Consider the following 20445-nt stretch of genomic DNA (forward strand, 5'->3'; position numbering starts at 1 on the left):
ATTCTGTAAACTATTTATATATCTTAAAGTTATATGTCATATGAAGTTTATTATATATTAATATATTTTATTCGTATATTTTTATTTATTAATTTATATATGTTATATGAAGTTTTATTTTAAAGTTATATGTTATATGTACAACTTCAGCATCATATCTTCCTGTTGAATTGACCCTGTTTTATTAACTAAATTTGTCTGCTTCATTAACAAAAAGTTCATGTCTATCTCTAGTAGAATTTCTTGCCTTAAAGTCTCCTTTTTCTACTAATAGTGGAGCTTTTTCAGCTTTCATTTGGTAAGTGGTCATATGGTGTAACTCTTACTTTCAATCTTTCGGTTTTCCTACATTTAGATTGTGTCTGTGTAAGTAGCATATAGTTGTGGTATTTTAAAATACAGTCTGACTGCCTTTGTTTTGATTGGAATATATGTTCTATTTACATTTAAAATAATTACTGATAAATGTAGGTTTGTATCTACCATGCAATTATGTTTTGTTTTTCACACGTGTCCTTTGTGTCCCTATTCTCTGCTTTCCAGCCCTCTTTAGTATTTACTGAGTGTATTTTATTATTCCTTTTCTGTCTATTAGCTTTTTATTTATATCTTTTAGTACTGTTATCTTAGTGGTTGCCCTAGAGATTACCATATGTGAACTCAATTTGTTAGAGTCAATGTCAACTTTGTATATTTACCACTTCCTGGATTTAGAATACTTACTTCATTTACTTTCCTCCAGCCTTTTGTGCTATTGCTTTCATGTTTTTTACTTCCATGTATATTTTAAACACAAGACATTTTTATTTCTGTTTTCATCAGATAAGGTTGATATAGATTTACCCACACAATTATCCTGCCCAGTGCTTTTCGGTCCTTATCTGCTTTACAGTGTTTTCTTCCAGAATTATTTTCCTTCAATCTGAAGATCTCTTTTCAGTATTTTATTTGCATGGTTCTGCCAACAATGAATTATCTGAGTGTTTGTTTATCTAAATAATTTTTTCATTATGCCTTTACCTTGAAGGATGTTGTCTTGGGGTATACAGTTCTAGGTGGGCAGTCATTTACTTACTTTATTTATCTATGTGTAACACTTTAATGATGATATTTTTTCTGGCTTCCATTTCTTTCTTTCTTTCTTTTTTTTTTTTTTTTTTTTGAGACGGAGTCTCGCTCTGCTGCCCAGGCTGGAGTACAGTGATGCAATTTTGGTGGCTCACTGCAACCTCCACCTCCCAGGCTCAAGTGATTCTCCTGTCTCGGCCTCCTGAGTAGCTGGGACTACAGGAGCCCACCACCACACCAAGCTAATTTTTGTATTTTTAAATGGAGATGGAGTTTTGCCATGTTGGCCATGCTGGTCTCCAACTCCTGGCCTTGAGTGATCCACTCATGTCAGCCACCTAAAGTGTTGAGATTACAGGTGTGTCTGGCTTCTATTTCTATTGTCTATGTTATTTTTGTTCTCATAACTGTAATGTGTCTTTCTCTGATTGCTTTTAAGATTCTCTCTTTGTCTTTGATTTCTGCAGTTTTACTGTGCTATTCTAGTATTTTTGTTTGTTTGGTATTTATCCTGTTTTGAAAAACCATTTTGAAAAATTCTCAATCAGAATGCCTTTGAATATTTTTCTGATTATGCACATATTAAGCTACATGAAGTTTTTTCACAGCTCACTGATACTTTTGTCATTTGTTTGAGTCTACTTTTTCTGTGCTTCATCTAGGATATTTTCTCTTACTATACATCTTCAAGTTCACTAATTTTTTCTTCTACTATGTCTAATCTGTCATCAATCCCATTTATTATTTAATCTCAGACAGTAAAGTTTTTCTCCAGAAGTTTCATTTGGGTCTTTTAAAATATTTTCCATATCTCTACTTCACTATCTGAACATAAAGAATAAAGTTCTGACAACTGGTTTGTTCTTGTCTGTTAGTTCTAACTAACATCTGTGCTGGTTCTGGATTGCCTTCAATTCACTGATTACTCTCCTCACTATGGGTCATGGTTCTTTGAATGCTTGATATCTTTATTTGGATGCCAGACATTGTGGATTTTTACCTTGCTGAGCTCTAAATATTTTTGTTTAAATATTCTTGTATAACTATTCTTGAACTTTGTTCTGGGATGTATTGGAAATGATTTGATTCTTTCAGATATAGCTTTTATGATTTGTTAGGCAGGTCCATAACTGCTTTAACTGAGGCTAATTATTCTCCACTACTAAGGCACAACGTTGCTAAGTATTCTACTCAAATGCCTCACGAATTGAGTTTTCCAGTCTGGTTGTTGGGAATAGTCACTATTCTCAGCTTTGTGTATGTGTCAGGCACTATTCTCTCATTCTTTCAGGTTTTTTTTCTTGCCCCATTCTTGGGTAGCTTCCTCACATGCATGTGTTGGTCTGTACTCTGTTGTGCACTCATGCGGGACTTTTGCAGATGTCCAGGGTTTTCTCTCTGAATGCCATCCCATGACCTCCAGCTATGGTGATCTCCTACATCCTCAGCCCCATCTCCTCTGCTCTACCTGGGTTTCCCCTCCCTGCACTGCAGTCTGGAAGTTTTCTCAGGGCAGTAAGCTGGAGTACTCCTAGGACTCCCCTTCATGCTCTGTCTGAATTATTGCCTTTTGTTCCCTGCTGAGAAGTCTTGAAAATCATTATTTCATATGTTTTTGTATGTTTTTCTATTGTTGTTTCAGAAAGGAGGATAAATTCAGGCCCTTTTATCTCACCTTGGGCAGAAGCAGAAGTTGGTGCATGGCATTTTAAAAATTTAGTTGACCGGGGAACTCTTTTTCATGGTGCATGTTTTGGGAAATTTTAGGTTAAAGTTAATCTGACAGGCATTAGACACTCAATATTTTTTGAACTAAGAAATGGAATTTACCTATTAAAATGCAAATCCCTTTGAGAGGTAAACCCCTTAAATCATTAACATCCATTAGCACTGATTAGTTTATCTGAAGATTGGCTTTCCGTTTATTTCTTGTCTAGCAGAGAAGAAAAAAATGGAAAAAATAAAATTACAGAGTCAGAAAATTAGGTTGTTAGGAGCGGATAAAGATAAGGGCCAAAGCTTAATAGTACCAAAGAATCTTTTATTTTAATTGATTTTTTTTTTTTTTTAGCATCTTCTTTTTACAGGTGAGGTAAGGTGAATCTTGCAGAGGGTAAGTGTCTCACCTGAGGTCATGCAGCTTGGAATGGAAGAGCAGGGATTACAGCCTGGTTCTAAACTAGGCAACACATTTAAATGTGTTATATAGGAAATGATCAATAAATACTAATTTTTCTTTCCTTCTCAACCTAGTGCTGGAGCAGAGGTACTGAATGAGGAAGTGGAGTCTTGGGATACCTTTGGAGGGATCCACAGTCAATGGACTGGCTGCCATAATTGGTCTGAGACACTGGTGCAAGCATGGTAGGTATGAGGGACTAAAAGGAAGGAAACAGCCCACTAGAGGACAATAATCCGAGTATAGAGATCGTATGGGAGCAAGTGACACACATGGTAAACTTAAAAGTCACTGTGCTGTAATCCCAGTACTTTGGGAGGCCGAGGTGGGTGGATCACGAGGTCAGGAGATTGAGACCATTTTGGCAAAGACAGTGAAACCTGGTCTCTACTAAAAATGCAAAAAATTACCAGGGCATGGTGGCATGCACTTATAGTCCCAGCTACTCAGGAGGCTGAGGCAGGAGAATTGCTTGAACCTGGGAGGTGGAGGGTGCAGTGAGCCAAGATCACGCCACTGCACTCCAGCCTGGGTGACAGAGTGAGACTCTGTCTCAAAAACAAACAAAAAAAAAAGTCACTGCCAACAACTGAAAACACCTCCAGGTATTTCCTTCCTTCCTTCCTTCCTTCCTTCCTTCCTTCCTTCCTTCCTTCCTTCCTTCCTTCCTTCCTTCCTTCCTTCCTTCTTCCCTCCTTCCCTCCTTCCCTCCTTCCCTCCTTCCCTCCTTCCCTCCTTCCCTCCTTCCCTCCTTCCCTCCTTCCTTCCTTCCTTCCTTCCTTCCTTCCTTCCTTCCTTCCTTCCTTCCTTCCTTCCTTCCTTCCTTCCTCCCTCCCTCCCTCCCTTCTTTCCCACTTCCATAGTGGGAGCTCAGAGCCACATGTAATTTCCTCTTTTTTTTTTTTTTTTAAATAATGAACTGCCATGTTTCCTACTTCCAAATTCTGGAGTGCAATTTGTACCTGCTACACTCTGATGAGAAGGGCGTAAGCTTTATTTGTAGAACTGGAGTTAGTTTGGGCATTGCTATGATGACAATAGGCATTTTTAAGAGGCAGAGAATCAGGCAGGAAAATAACACAAAGTAAATGCAGGAAGCAGTTACAAAATAAATAGAAAGCTTGGGCTCTTAACTTCAAGAAGCTTAATCTAAGCAGAGACATCAGGAAAACACACATCAAAGGACTTAGTAAAATGCCCCAAGTCAAATCACTGCTGTGTACAATATGTATACCTATAGGAATTATAGCTATTACTATCATCATTTGTTGAGTATCTACTTTGTGCAGGCATGTAGGCACTTTATATTTTTATTTTTATTTATTTATTTTTATTATTATTTTTATTTTTTAGAGACAGGATCTTGCTCTGCTGCACAGGTTAGAGTGCAGAGGTATGATCATAGCTCACTGCAGCCTTGACCCAGCAGACTCAAGTGATCCTCCTGCCTCGGCCTCCTGAGGAGCTAGGGCTATAGGCACACACCACCATTCCTGGCTAATTTATTTATATTTTTTGTAGAGATGAGGTCTCCTTATGTTGCCCAGGCTGGTCTCAAACTCCTGGGCTCATGTGATCCTCCCACCTTGGCCTCCCAAAGCGCTGGCATTACAGGCGTAAGCCACCGCACCTGGCCCACTTGGGAACTTTCTATATGCTGTAGCATTTAATCTTCACTTTTAATGAGGACATTAGGACCAGAGAGGTGAAGCAACTTGCCAACAATCACACAGCTAGCAAATGACAGAACTAGGTCTCAAGGTCAGGTCTGTCTGTTTCCATCACCTTTGCTCACATCACCACCCTTCTAAAGACAAAGAGAGTAGTGGATTCTTAGATTCCAAGAGAGAAACTTAGAATCAGCACAGCTGGGAGGACCCACCAAGAATTGGCAAAGTAAAAGGGCGTATTTTATAATTTAAGAAGCAAAATGCTGTCACGTGTCAGCAGAGTCAAGGGGGAAAAAAGTGCATAAAACTAAAACAATTAAGAATGATAAAGAAAAACCGAGTAACTAGGTAAGGATGAGGGTGTGTTGACCCCTGTTTCAACTTCCCTGGTTTCTTCCCCACAAAATCATTTAGGGAATAGAGAGACAATAACAGGAGGGCAGAGGCACTTAATCAGAGATTTTACAAACCACTAAATCAAAAGAGACTGTGAAATTCCCGCCCGGGGAAGCTAACAGTGAGATTAAGTGGATTAGTCTACTGTACAGGAATCTGGGGAATGCAGGCAGCATGTGCTTTTGTTGTGGATTGCTCAGCAGCAACACGATGGTTTTACATCTCCCAGAAACATATGGGCATGTGCCCTTCTGCAAACCAACAAGCAAGAGCAGCGCCTGGCGAGCTGCTTCCCCTGCACCGCATGTCTCGTTTCAGGAGGTGGCAGATACTGACATTTTATGGAGAGTTTGCGCAGGGAAAGTGTGGGAAATGAAAAGGCAACCAGCTAATCACACCCATAATTTCTAAGCTCAGAGCTGGGTTCACCACAGTTGTGGGGAATAAAAAAGGACTGGAATTAGTTCTGGTATTAATCCTTGCAAAAAAAAGGGAGAAGAGACCGGATGCGGTGGCTCACGCCTGTAATTCCAGCATTTTGGAAGGCCTAGGCAGGCAGATCACTTGAGGCCAGGAGTTCGAGACCAGCCTAGTCAACATGGTGAAACCCCTCTTCTACAAAAAAAAAAAATTACAAAAATTCACCGGGCATGGTGACGCACGCCTGTAGTCCCAGCTACTCGGGAGGGTGAGGCAGGAGAATCACTTGAGCCCAGGAGGCGGAAGTTACAGTGAGCCAAGATCACGCCTCTGCACTCTGCTTGGGTGACAAAGCAAGACTTATGTCAAAAGCAAAAAAAAAAGAAGTTGGCAGGGGCGGGGAGGCGGTGGGGGGAGAAGAAGGAGGCCTCTGACAGTGTATCTCCCAAACTTTGGAGGCAACCGCTACCTGAAGATGGCCGAGAAGACTCCTTAGCTCTTTTCCTTTTGGTGTTAACAGCGGCAGTGGCAGCACATGGAATTAAACTCACAAAACACACAGATTGCTAGTTTCCAGAAATCCACATCCAAACTCCCAAAAGTCAGACATTGGTTAGATATATGTACAAACTCTGACCTGCCTGAGTTAGCGGTTGACATCAGCAGTCTATAATAAATAATTAATATAGCCCTAGGAGACATAAAGCCAGCGACATGGTATCTCTCCCTCAGCTCTAAATGGAATGCCAGATAACCTACTTTGAACAGTAATGTGTTCACAGTATGTGGGAATTAACTGCTCAATATAATAAGTACTATTGAATTTCCCATCTCCATGCACATGGAGGGCAACTGCCACCAAAAACACAGTAATAACGGTAACTGAGTGATGAAAAAAAAAGAACCCCATTTTTTATTACAACCTTAAAATGTTATAGGTTAAAATAATCTTAAAGGGTTTAAAAAACAGCAATTAAATCTTTCCATTTCTGTTTTCCAAGACTGCAGCTGAGAAAACGAGGGCCTAAGAGCCATACGGTGCTAGCCTTGCTAATAACGCTCTGTGAAAAATCTCATTAATTCAGTCTGGCTCTTCAGATCAGCCGCTAAATCCTTGTATTGTCACTCATCCTCTGGCCTTTTCAGGATTTCCATAGCCTAACTAGAAGTATCTCCATGGAAACCAAGCAGTCCTGCTTTGCACATCCCGGAACTTTTTGTTCCTGACAAAGCTTGACAAATCACATGCAGCATGGAGAGTTTAACATAGCGAACTAAATCCTGACCTGCACTTAGAAATGATAAACCCAAGCATACCAGCTTTATTATAAATGATTTCCTTACAAGATACTTAACCAAGCCAGTGAAATGCTGAACCAGACAAGTTTCAAGAACAAGATGCTGGGGGGAGAAGGGGGGAAAAAGACAAATAAATAATAAATAGGTAAATAGGAACCCCAGGTGTGTTCAGCTGTAGGTTCTATGAGCTCGTTTTCTGTCTAATTGACTTAAATTGAAAGCAACTGAAGGCAAAAAAGAGCGAGAAGGATGCTCTTTCTGAGAAGACCTTCCTTTTTCCCTCTGGAGAAAGTGAAATCCTAAATCCATTCCCTCATTTTCCCTAACTCCTGAAGAGAATGGGAATCTACAGGTCTCTATCCCTGGTGAGCCTGGAGGCTGAGTTTTCACAAGGGCAGCAAGAAGCATCCCTTCTCTTCCCATCCGCCTTCTGAAGAGGAGGAGATGGAGCCAGGTTGCAGGTCCTCACCACAGCGGGTGCTGTTCCCAGAGGAAGGAAGGCCTGGGGCAAGGTTGCCAGGGCCAACATGACCCCACAGAGACCAGGAACAAACGTTCTTGCCTTTGGACTACTCTTCTTCACAGAGTCGAAGTTACAGGCCAACCTGAAGACGCTATCATGACTCTCACACACTTATTCCTCAGCCTCAGCCAGGCTCAAGAGCAAGGCAACTGAAGGAGGAAGGACCCTTCATGGCCTCCTCTGTCTCATGGCTGCTTTACCTGCCACTGATGAGGCTTCCCCAGGGTGAGAGGGAGACGAGGGCACTGAATGACTTTGAGTTAGGGGGACTCAAGAGGGTGAGGGCACCATCATTACCCCTTCAGTCTCCTGTCTCCCTCTTGGCATCTCTGCAACAGAGAAGGCTGGCAATGGTGAGACATTATATTATCAATTGTTCAAACTTTAGAATTTCCTGATGCCTCAACATCCCTGCAAACGGGCTGTGAGCACATTGCCCAGGTGACCAGGTGCACCAGTGTGCTAAGGCTGGTCCAGGCCACAGGTTCCCCACTTTGTGCTCCCCTGACTGGGACCTAGTGACATCAACACCATCAGTGCAATCCCCTCACACCTTTTGCTTGTGGACTCCCTTCTGACGTCCAATAAAGGCACTAGTCTATGAATCCTCTCTCTCTCCTCACCTCTCTCTCTCTCTCTCTCTCTCTCTCTCTCTGTCTCAACTCTGCACTGCCTTGGTTGAGTCAGCTCCCTTAGCACTCCGATGTGGCCCCACGTGGCAGGGTGCTCTTCATGACCTTTGCCAGCCTCTATCCTTCAACTTCATATGCTTTTCAACTATAATTCCCATGGCCGTGTGGGGTAATCTTTAAAGACCCCACACGGGGGATTGCTCCCCCATTTATAAGAAGCGAAGTGACAAGAGAAGGCCCAGAGCAGTACAGAGAGGCCTGAGAAATGCCACGAGTCCTTGTTATATTCTGCCTCCTTAGTCTGAGCCTTGACTCCAGTGGGAATCACACTAGGGGTATCTTCAAAGGTCTGAGACAGAAGTCTTCCTTCTTGGGTTCTTGGTGTGGAGGCTGGCGATGTTTTGGAGACGCCATAATATTTGTAGCATTGGCGATGCCTTGCCTAGACAAACCACAGAGAACTAGACTCACCTCTGTATGGGCAGCAATGTGTGAACTCTCATCACCCAAGAACATGCCTACACAGTGCTGCTGGGTATTTGCAACAACAGCCAGTTCTGGACACATTGTACACAGTCTACAAATACTTGCTGATAAACTAAATTGGAGCCTGTAAGATCCCGCAGCTCCCTCAGATTCTTCAAAGCAAGAGTAAATGAAGCTTAGTCTCATTTCAACCTTCAGTGAACGCTACTGTGCTCTTTGAAAGTTGAAAATCCATATAATAATAATGATAATAATAATAATAATGACAGTTAGCTGTTATCAAGTTCTTACCCTGTAATACCAGGCATTCTTCTGAGTATTTATTATATACATATATTAGCTCCTTTAATCCTCCTAATGATCATCTGGAGAAGATACTATTATTATGCCTATATTATTACCTTCATTTTATCAGTGAAAATACTGAGACACAAAGAGCTTAACTAACTTGCTTAAATTCACAGAGCTGGGCTTTGAACCAAGGCAAACTCTAGCATTTATGCATTTAACCACTACCCTTTGCTGTCTTCGCTGCGATACCATCAGTGCAAAGTGCCTCAAACCAGAATATTCAGTAAATAATAATAGTTACTGTTGGGGCTCAGAAAACAATACCCCGAAATGAAGACCTCAGAAGTGGCTTCAGAAGCATCCTCAGGGCCAGGTGCAGTGGCTCATGCCTATAATCCCAGCACTTTGGGAGGCCGAGGCAGGCGGATCACCTGAGCTCAGGGATTCGAGACCAGCCTGGCCAACATGCAGAAATCCCGTCTCTACTAAAAATACAAAAATTAGCTGGGCATAGTGGCACACACCTGTAATCCCAGCTACTTGGGAGGCTGAGGCAGGAGAATTGCTTGAGCCTGGGAGACAGAGGTTGCAGTGAGCTGAGACTGCGCCACTGCAGTGGCGCCTGGCCGAGAGAGTGAGACTCTCTCAAAAAAATAAAAAAGAAGCATCCTCAGAAGCAAACGTTTTTTATTTGACCTTCTCCTGTCCTCCTGTCTCTCAGTCCTATTCTCCCCCAAGACTAGTCATAGAAATTGGAATTCCCTCTTTCCCAAGTGGAGTCATACAAACCAGAACCCCTTTTCCCCAAAGCTAGGCATGAAACCTAAAAGTATTACTCTAATTTCCCCTCCACCTTTCTGTGTAAAAACTGGACATTCAGAAATGATCTGATCTACCTTGTTTGACTGTCAGTCATAAGACCTCCACTCCCATTCCAGAGAGAGTCCTGTCCCATTCCTAGAAGGAAGGAATGATGCATAGAGAAGCCAAGAAGAATCTAGAAAGGCAGGTCTTGCTGGGTATCACCACTCAGTCTATTAGCATTAGATCATACCCTGTTTGTCCAGTTGCATTTCTACAGGGTTGTCCATCCTTTGTGAAACCTAAACATAAAAATGGACAATTGGTCGGGCCTGGTGGCTCATGCCTGTAATCCCAGCACTTTGGGAGGCCAAGGTGGGCAGATCACAAGGTCAGGAGATCGAGACCATCCTGGCTAACACGATGAAACCCCATCTCTACTAAAAATACAAAACATTAGCCGGGCGTGGTGGCACGTGCCTGTAGTCCCAGTTACTTGGGAGGCTGAGGCAGGAGAATCGCTTGAACCTGGGAGGCAGAGGTTTCAGTGAGCCGAGATCACGCCCCTGCACTCCAGACTGAGTGACAGAGCAAGACTCCGTCCCACAAAAACATAAAGGACAATTTTCCCCTCTATCTTTGAGTCTTCATTCTGAAAGCTCCTGTGTGTACCTGTTAAATATGTTAGTATGCCTTTTCTCCAGTTAATCTGTCTTTTGCAAGTTGATTTTTCAGTGAAACTTTGGAGGGCCCCTTGCCTCCACCTTAGCAACTGTGAAATGCTTGCTCTGTGTGAGGTACTACTCTGGCTTTATACACATCACCTCATTCACTATTATTAGCACCACTTTTCAGATGAGGAAACTGAGGCACAGAGAAGTTAAGTAACTCACCCAAAGTCATATAACCAATAAATGACAGAACCAGATTCTAACCCAAGCATCATGGCTCCAGAAGCTCCCATCAGCCAGTACCCTGGTTTCCTTGATCATTCGAGGAAAGATGTGGAATAATATTCCATGGAACACCTGTTCTAGGCGGGAACATTCTCTTTCTGAACGACCCCATCCAGCCCATCAAAAGAGCCAGGTATTATTATCTTTTTTCTTATAAGACTTCCTTTCAAACTGCTTTTTTAGAGGTGCTCAAAATGACTTGAGGCCCAGAGCAAGCCGGTGGGAAGGGCTGCCCTTTCCCCTGGTCCTGGGAGGTCACACCTGAGTGGGCATAGCCTTTTGAACCCTCTCAGGGAGCCGAGAATAAAGTGCCTGTCACGCTCACACACAGGACTGTCAGTGAGCTCAGCTGAGTCCCGCTCTGCGTGCAGGCTCTGGAAGATCAGACGGCGCTTATTGGGTAGAGGGACAGTGCCAATGCTCGGAAACCTAAAATTAGACCTACCAGCTGTGTTTTGGGTTTGCAGGCACGTGCACATCTGATCCATTCTTGAGCACACTGGGTATTGAAATATATATGAAACCTGCTTTCTGAAGAACAGAGAAAGCATAAAATTCTTGCGCCTTTTATTTTATTTATTGTTTCTCTTCCGAGGCCCTGACTTCTTCTTTATGGCCCAGGGAATGACATTTCTCCCCTGTCCGATTTCCCCACTGGGCTGTTTCCTCTGAAGAAAACATCAACCCTCACCCTTAAGAAACCCGGGAGGTCACACTCTGGGGCCCGAACACTGGCATGTCATTTCTCCTGTCAGCCTGGGTCGCAGGCTCTTCTGGAATCTTCAGCCTGCTAGACTTAGCAAATGGGGCCCAAGGCTGAGCCCAAGGTGGTCCAAGAGCTGGTTCGTGGCTTAGGAGTGGATAGGCTGGTGCATGGCACGGAGCCTTGGAGGAGAGGACCTGGATTTACAACCCAGGTGAGGACAAGCTGGGCACGAAAGAGAGGGTAGGACAGGTGGCCTAAGACAGGAGGCAGAGAGCAAGCATAGAGCCCTGGACAAAAGGGTTAGCCACAGAGAGCCAGCAAGGTGGAGCTAAGATTAGCAGTCAGTGCTCAGAAATATTCCTGGAGGTGTTTGCTCCAAGTATAGCAGCCCTGCCCGATAGGATTTTCTGTGACAGTGGAAGTGTGCTGCAGCTGCACTAACGGATGAGGTAGCCACCAGCCACGTGGGACAATTAAGCATTTGAAATGTGACTTATGTAACTGAGGTACTGAATTTTTAATTTAATGTAATACTTTAGAGTTTAAATTTAAATGGCCACATATGGCTAGTGGCTACCATATTGGATGACGCAGTAGGAAGAGGAAGAAGCTCTGCCAGTGGGCACAACAAAATGCCACAGATTGGAATCAATGCCTGGGACAATGTCAGCTCTTCCACTCTAGCCACCTGCCTTTATGCAGAAGCACACCTTAGCCATTCAACCTATGACTGGCTGTCCAGTCCCTTTCCTGCCGCCCTCCTGGGAAGATGCACCCACTTCTCTTCTGTAGCTCTTTTCAGAATGAAGTAGCCCTTGCTGTCAGAAGTGCCTTCCTGGCCCAAATTTAGTTTTACCTGTTAGGTACGCCCATTTCCTTAGTGCAGTCTTTTACGTTCTGAGCAATTCTTCTTGCCCCCGTGTTGATGGCATACACATTCTTCTCTGTCTATGTCACTTCTCAGACTCCCAATTCCAACTCTGTTTCTGGACTATTTTTCCACTTATCTGGGCCACTGCAGTCTCCAAGCTCACTTCCCTGTGCCTACAATTATTGTTTGCACAACAGCCTGAGTGATCTTTCAAACACATGAATGGGAACCTCTCTCTCCTAGGCATGAAATCATTCAGGAGCTTCCTTCCCCAGGCATTAGCCAGTCTCTGCCTACCTCTTCATCGCATCCTGCACTGCCCTTCCTGAGGCCTCCATCAGTCCATTCCTACTTTGTCACCCCAGCTCTTCACATTCTATCAACTCCCTGCGGGCAGGGTCCTTGTCTGTTGTATTCGTGGCTGGGGGCGTACTGCCTAGTGTATAGAAGGTGCTCAGGAATTATTTGTTGAGTGAATGAGTGAATAATGGATTAGTACTCCAAGGCCATAATAGGTGTATACCATTACTAATGTATTTTTAATAGCCAACTATAGTATATCCCTTAAAGTACTCAATATGTTTGAAAGATGTTTTTTACATTGATCCTGAAATAAAAATGAAGAATGTGTTTCTTAAGTGCTGAGCCATACACCAGAATAAAGACTATCTACCTCAAGCATGTGACTCCTCCCAGCCCCCACAGTACCTTGGGCTTGTCTCAAAATGTACCGTATTGGGCCAAGTGTGCTGGCTCATTCCTGTAATTTCAGCACTTTGGGAGGCCAAGGTGGGAGGATTGCTTCAGGCCAGGAGTTCAAGACCAGCCTGAACAACCTAGCAAGACTCCATCTCTACCAAAAAGCAAAATAATACTAACCCAGCAGTAGTGTGCACTGGCGGGGATGGAGATGGGGTCTGAAGTGAGATGATAGCTTGAGCCCAGGAGTAGCTACAGTGAGCTATGATTGCACCACTGCACTCCAGCCTGGACCACAGAGCAAGACTCTATGTCTAAATAAATAAAAATAAAATGAAAAAATGTAAAAAGTGTACCATATATCCCTTCCCAGCAACTACACATTATCATGTACCATTTTGGAACTAAAGTCTTAGTAGAGAAAATAGAGTTTAGAGTTTGAACAGCAAGATCTCAGGTGAACTTATAAAAACTTTTATAATTTTTACCCTTATATGATTTTTTCCCCAAAACTAAAAACAATAAAGATGGCATCATAAATCAACGGGCTATCACTGGTGCTTATCAGTTCTTAAATGAGAATACACTACAGGTACAAGCTGCATTTACCATTCCTCACTCACTCCAAACCCTTTCACATTTTTATGTCCCACAGTTTCAATGATACGAAGACTATGAAGTGGTTTCCTTGTTCCGGGTCTTTCTGAACACCTTGTGCCTTTCTGACCTTGTGTCTCAAGGTTGCAGTTGTCCACCAGCTGGTTCCCATCCCTCAGGGTTCACTGTGGTTGCAAAGATAAAATCATCTGTTTAATCAAGGTGGATAAACCTTTGAGAAGCCTTTAATTAATAAAAGTGCATGACAGCACAGGGGATTTTCCAAAGCCACTCACCTTCAGTTCTGCTCGCAATGGCCCTGTGCTCGATCACAGCGGAGGATGATGGAACATTCCACCAAGCTCTGCCAGCCCCTGGACCCACTGGGGATCCCTCTACCCAGTGGCCCTCAGGGTCTCACATAAGGCCCTGCCTCACTGCCCTCGCCTTCTATGGCTGAGTGTGTGCTCCTCAATTCATCCTTGGAAATCCTAACCCCCAGTACCTCAGAATTTAACTCAGAATGCAACTTTGAAGATAGTTTCTTTAAAGGCATAATTACAGTAGAGTGAGGCGCTATGGGTGAGCCCTAATCCAATTGAACAGTGTCCTTATTTTTTTTTTTTTTTAAAGGAGATGACAACACAAATACTATCCAGAGGGATGACCAGGTGAAGAATGACCAGGTGAAGACACAAAAAGAAGACTCCCATCTACAAGCCAAGGAGAGAGGCCTCAGAAGAAACCAACCCTCACAACTCCTTGATCTTACATGTTCAGCCTCCAGACAGTGTGGAAATAAGCTTCTGTGGTTTAAGCCCCCCAGCCTGGGATACTTCGTTACGACAACCTGAGCAGATGGACACAATTTTTTTTTATCAGGGACAAACAGACATTTGTGAATATTCAAATTAGAATTCTCAGACATGAGCAAAATATACTGGAAAAAAATATATCTATTAGGATTTCCCACAAGGCAGATCTGCGGCAGAGGCAGGGCGAGTGGCCAACTTTAAAGACCCTATAGGCATCTCCAAACTGCGTTATGCATTGAGCAGCTTTTCAGGGTAAGCCTAGAATGAGATCAAAATAATCCCGCCAGATGACCTGATGGGCCAGTGGAATGTGGGAATCTTTTTGAGTGTTAGATTTGCTTGAGGAAAGGACGCCCGTGAGGAAGACAGCTTGTACAGGGGTATCTACAGATACAGGAAGAGACAGAAAACACAAGAGGATCAGATGGGGTCTGCCACCCTCCTCATCTGAGCCCTTGAAGAGAGAGAAGCTGAGGGAGTGGTTTCCCTGTGGGGCTCTGCTTCCAAGCCAGGTGACAAAGTGGCAGGCAGAGTGAGGGAAGGGCATTTCTCTGTCTCTGCTGTGGTGGGACTGAAAAGAACACTATGTCACATTGTCAGCACATGGGTTTTACAGCTGCGAGGATGCCAGAAAACATGACTGTGGGCAAGGGATCTAGAAGTGTTCATAGATCCATACAGTAGGCTCCTGGGGCTGCCCAGGTTTGGCTGGGGAGGCTGGAGGTCTTATGGTCTGTGCTGTTGGTGAGGTGGCCTCATCTGCTCACACGTGTGGGTGAACCTGAGGAACTTGGGACCATAAAGCTCAGCTCAAGTTGAACATCCAGATGAATATTACCTTTTATGGATTCAAATGTTCTTTCCTTCTCCCGATGAAGTATCAAGCATCTTTCAAAGAAGGCTTACAATAACAGAAATATAAACTTATTCAAGACTTGGGTGAAGAAGACTGTGTTTAATGACTCAAAAAAGTAGAGAAAAACTCAGGGAACTACATTCCACTTGGGGAGCGGATTGTTCTGTTTTGCTCAAATCAGTTCTAATGCACCCTAGTGGGCATGAATAAGCTGGAAGCGTTCTCCAAATTTGATTTAGGTGCATCGAGCAATTAACAGGCTTCAACATACAGACCTCAAAATATACACTGTAAGATGTTGTCAGGGAGACCTCTTGTCAACCTTCCCATCACGACTTTGCTTCCTTTCCTGTCTGAACCTGGGATCTAAGGTCCATGGCTCCAACCACTCTCTGCCTTCAGTATTCTCCATGTCCTTCATGCCTTGCCTTTCCACAAATCCTGCTCAGCAAACCCCACTCTTAGAACAACTGGATGGTCCATCACTTCTGTGCTGGTGTCTGCACTGATGAGTGCTGCTTGGGCCCATACCCCTCTTCCCCCGGAAAGATGCTCTAGGCATTTATTTTGTATGTTCAACACTGCCCTCTCCACTGGCTCCTTCTCCAAAGCCTACAAACATGCTCAACACTCTCCATTTTTGAGAAGACAGTCAACTTTCCCTTAGCTATAGTCTATATAGCTCCCTCCTTTAATACTTAAGCCCAGGGGAAAATCAGTCTATATTTCATCTCCCTATCTTCAACCAGAGAAATCCACTGTCCTGACCCATCTCCTTGGAACCTGCCGTGCACTCCACAGAACCCAGCACTCCACGGAGCCCACCCTGCTGAAACAAAGGTTATTCATTATATTATAAATTCAACTGAATTTTTCTTTGGGGCACATTTTACTTCCTCTTTCTGAGGTATTTGACTCTGCTGACTACCTCCTCTATGCCCATTTTTTAAAAATTTGAAATTTCCCCTTGCTTTATACACATATTTTAGTCTGATTCCACGACACTGCTTTCTCCTAAAATGTCTTCTGTCTCTTGATTCTGGGCAAAGCTTGCCTCATCTTTTCTGATTCAAGTATCATTTCCCAGTGAATCCTTTCTTGGTCCTCCCAGATAAAAATAGCCACTCCCTCCTTCCTATTATTTAGCAGAGACTTTCTTACAGTCCCCATAGCACATCATTGACTGTGTCCACAAGCCTCTCAAAGGAGGCAACTGGAGATTGCTTGTGTTATGTAAATATTCTCAAGTGCACAAAAGCCAAAATGTGTCCAAGTGAAACAAAGTGCATCTCAAGGCTGGCTTCATCCTAGAGGTGGCTCATTTGCAAGCCTGATTTAGAAGAACATCCAAGCAACAGTTGGGAATAGACCCAGTGCCCTTTCAAGAGTGGAGCCTAGGAATCCCAAAGATTGCTTCAGAGTCGCTAACTTTTTTTCTGGCTGGTTCTGTGAGCAGAAGACTTAAAGGGTAGCAGTTCCTGAAGTATGCCATGAGAAAAAGAGAGTACCAACTATATAAACAAATGTAACTTTTTAAAAAGGTGATTGTAATCAAATATTTTAGAAGACACTGGGCGAAACAAATCAGCTAAGTCCATATACAGAGAAGGTAGCCGTATGCGTCTTAATTCCACCTGCTTCCTGCACCAGTCTGACTTCAGACAAAAGGTTTGGAACTGAATGAATTACAGTAAGGCTCAGGTACAGTTTGCAGGTGATTTTGATGCTCTAGATCTAGTTCTTTTGGAAAAACTTGTTAAAAAACATATATTTGTGTCGCTCCAGTTCGAACTGGTTTGGTGTGTGTGTAGTTTGTTTACTAAGGGGGGAAATGAGTTTTACTTTATAGTTCAGTCAAAATTAATGGATAATGAGGATAATAATTTGAGCATATTAAATCCATTTATTTTCATCTGCAGTAGACTCAATCCTTACTGCACTGCAGCTCCCAAACCAAGAGCACAGTCTGGAAAACCTGCACAAGGTTCCTTCCACCATATAGAGAAGCCACTGCTGCCTGTGACTGCCAGGTTGGGAGGTTTACTGCCCTGGGGAAGAAGGCAGTCACGGCACAAAAAGAGTTTCCAACAGAAGAAGTAGAAATCCTAGTCAATCTTCCTATGGAGTGTAGAAAGAAGAGAGGCAGAAGAATTGCAGCAAATGATCAGGGACGTGTGTCTTGACCCTCCAGCAGCCCAGAGCAGACGGGAAAGTCCCCAGCAGAGGGGTCTAGTTCCCTCTCCCTCTCTGGAACTCTGCAAGGGCGCTTTCTCATGGAATGAGCCTGAGGCTGCAGTCAAAAGAAAAAAATGATGGTATGGTACTATTCATGTGAGTGTCTGAGGTGGTAATACTGACATTCCCTTGGCATTCATGCATCATGGGAGAATCCAGAAATTTCCTGTACCCCATGGGAACAAGAAAGGTGGCCAAAGAAGTGAACTGGAACACTGCCAGGAAGGTTGCAGAAGCCTTGGCAAAGTGATCAGTAGCCCTTAAAGGCTGCAGGGCAGAACTTCCAGACCAGGTATTGACCACGAATGACAACTTGAACCCAGGGGTGGGTCTGCAGTGCCGGCAGGAGCTGAATGGGAGGTCTATCGAGGAGAGCTGCCAACCCTACCTGAGCTAAGAGAACAAACCACAAAACTAACTGATAGGGACCTCATCAGCAGAAAGCAGCCCAGAGACCAGATCCAAGCAGTACACAACACTACCCAGATATCCAAAGAGAGCAGAATATTCCAGGGACACTACACAGACCCAAGATCCCTATCCTTCACCACTGAGGTCACACAGGCTCCTGGTCCTGCACACCAGACATCATGGAAAGAAGAGGGAGCGAGGGAGAAACAGCTCCGATATTGTATAAATTAGCCCAGCATTTATTGGCTTAAAATAACTCTAAATATATGTTATCTCCTACAGCTTGTCTGAGTCAGAAATGTGAGAGTGGTTTAGCCAATGCTTCTGGCTTGAGGGTCTCTCATGTGGCTGCAGTCAAGGTTTGGACCAGGGTGACAGTTATCTGGAGCTTTGACTGGCATTGGAGGATCCACTTTGAAGGTGGCTCACTCACTTGTCTTCCAAGTTGGTGCTGGTTGTTGACAGGGAATTGCAGTTTTTTGGGCCGCTTAAGTGTCTTCATGACATGACGACTGGCTTCCTCCAGAGAAGGTGATCCAAAAGACCAAAGTGGAAGCAGCACTGTCCCCAGAAGTCTGACAGCATGACTTCGGCCATATTCTAGTGGTCACAAAGAACAGCCCTGGTGTCACGATGAAGGGGATCCCGCAAGGGTACGAATCCCAGGAAATGAGGCTCACTGGGGGCCATCTTGAAACATGGTTACCACAGTGAGGAATTCATTTTTGACCGACTGAAAAATCACCAGAAAAGCAATTGATTTAACCAGAAAAGATTGGAAAGTTCCTGGCTATGAAAATTCTGTCATATGAAGAGACACTTATACCTTTAACTTGACATTTTTCATTTTCCCTGATCTACCCAGGCTCGAGAAGTAGAATCGATCATGATTTGTTGGAAAAATGTAAAAACAACAACAAAAATTAAAATGTGATGTTTGCCCAGTGCTGAGTTGTGGCTGTTCAAGCGAACCTATTGCAGATGTTAATTTGGGTGAAGTTCCATTTTTGACAAATGAATACAGTTTTTTTCTAGTTCGGGGTTTGTGGTTTCTTTCAGTTCATATCTGATAGTCTTAGTTATTGATTACTTTTCTTAAAAAATGGATAAAGTATCTGATCTTTCCCTAAAGGAATTTAGAGTATGGCTCAGAAGAGAAAAAAAGAAAAAGGAATGGTGTACGTTCACAAAGACGCATCCTCAGAGCAGCACGCTCTTTGGTCAGAGGTGAAGGGTGTCAGGTGGTGGTCAGACGAAGCAGGCTCTCTGATGTTGCCAGCTTCAAGCACCGAGAAGGAAATCTCAAATTCCTCTCACTTCCTAACCACCAGGCAACCGAGGCCCCATCACATCAGGATCCCACTCCTCACTAGAAAGAGCCTTCCATGAAAGGGGAAAAGAACAAACCACCTCCTGAGAAGGATCTCAGATAACAGTCCTACCCCGTGACTTCTGGAGAAAGAAAAATCTCCATAGGACTTGGGGGCTTGGGAATGTGTTTTCCTGAAACAGGATTCTAATAACACACCAGAGCTCAGATTTCCAGGATAATTGAAACCTTTGGTATTAATTGGAGAAGGGGAGGGAATGGGGGAGCTGCGGAATGCAGAAACTTTTCCTGCCGTTGCTGGAAAACTTCACTCTGTGGTTTTGGGGAACAAATAGCCCAGTGTTTCACTGCTTTGGGTCTGAAGGGTAGAGGGAGGTGGGCACTGAGTGGGGAGGGAGATAAACTCTGTTCAGTCCACCTTTCAGGTTGGCAAGGGACAGATGGCTCAGCTTGGTGCACTGGAGAAGGAATTCCTAAATCCTTATTATTTTGAAACTTGTGGCTTTGCACCAGAGGCACAAGTTTTGGTCACATGCCATGTTATAAATTTGTCCATCAGCAGATATCATGATTTTCAGGGGCAACTGGCACATCAAGTAGAAATCAATAAACAGTGTTCAGTGACAATGAAAGGAAATTATGCAGCTTTTTAAAGAGTAGCGTTATCGTTGCTACACCATAAGGAGAGAAGAGCAGTCCAATGGGCAGAAGTGAGAACTACAAATAGAATTTTTCATTTAGCATTCATTGGCCTTCTACCTGTATCTACTTAATAAACACCATGTCTCTGGCCAGGCTGGTCTCGAACTCCTGACCTCGTGTCCACCCACCTTGGCCTGCCAAAGTGCTGGGATTACAGGTGTGAGCCACCGTGCCCGGCCCTTCCTTCCTTTTAAATAACCTCCATAGGCCTGAGGGTTCACATTGGAGGACACCGGGATCATTGATTCAGAAAAGCTTGCAGAAAAACACTCAGGGGGAGGCTGTAGGATCCAGGGTATCTTAGCCTAGAGTTGACTTCCCAGAGGAACTGTGGTGTGGCGTGGATCTTTAAAATCTTGCTCCCATTCTCTCGTTTTTAGCATCAGTCCTGCCTGCCTATTCAACCCAAAAATGAATTTCCTTAGCCGAGTCTTGACTTGCCAAGCAAACATCTGAGTATCCGTTATTTAATGCAGCCCCTGAAACAAATAAAAAGCTTCTC

At 43.7% G+C, this 20445-nt stretch overlaps 1 long non-coding RNA gene across 1 annotated transcript in view; it reads left to right on the forward strand.

The window, feature by feature from the left end:
• LOC119626792 (uncharacterized) overlaps window positions 1-18803 on the forward strand; it is a 77474-nt gene extending 58671 nt beyond the window's left edge. The window contains exons 4-5 of the long non-coding RNA XR_012089037.1: window positions 3322-3432; window positions 14228-18803. This is a non-coding gene — a long non-coding RNA (uncharacterized lncRNA). The remainder of the gene's footprint in view (window positions 1-3321; window positions 3433-14227) is intronic.
• Window positions 18804-20445: the final 1642 nt, after the last annotated feature.

The sequence above is a fragment of the Chlorocebus sabaeus genome, chromosome 17 (genome assembly GCF_047675955.1).
Source record: "Chlorocebus sabaeus isolate Y175 chromosome 17, mChlSab1.0.hap1, whole genome shotgun sequence".
Lineage (NCBI taxonomy): Eukaryota > Metazoa > Chordata > Mammalia > Primates > Cercopithecidae > Chlorocebus > Chlorocebus sabaeus.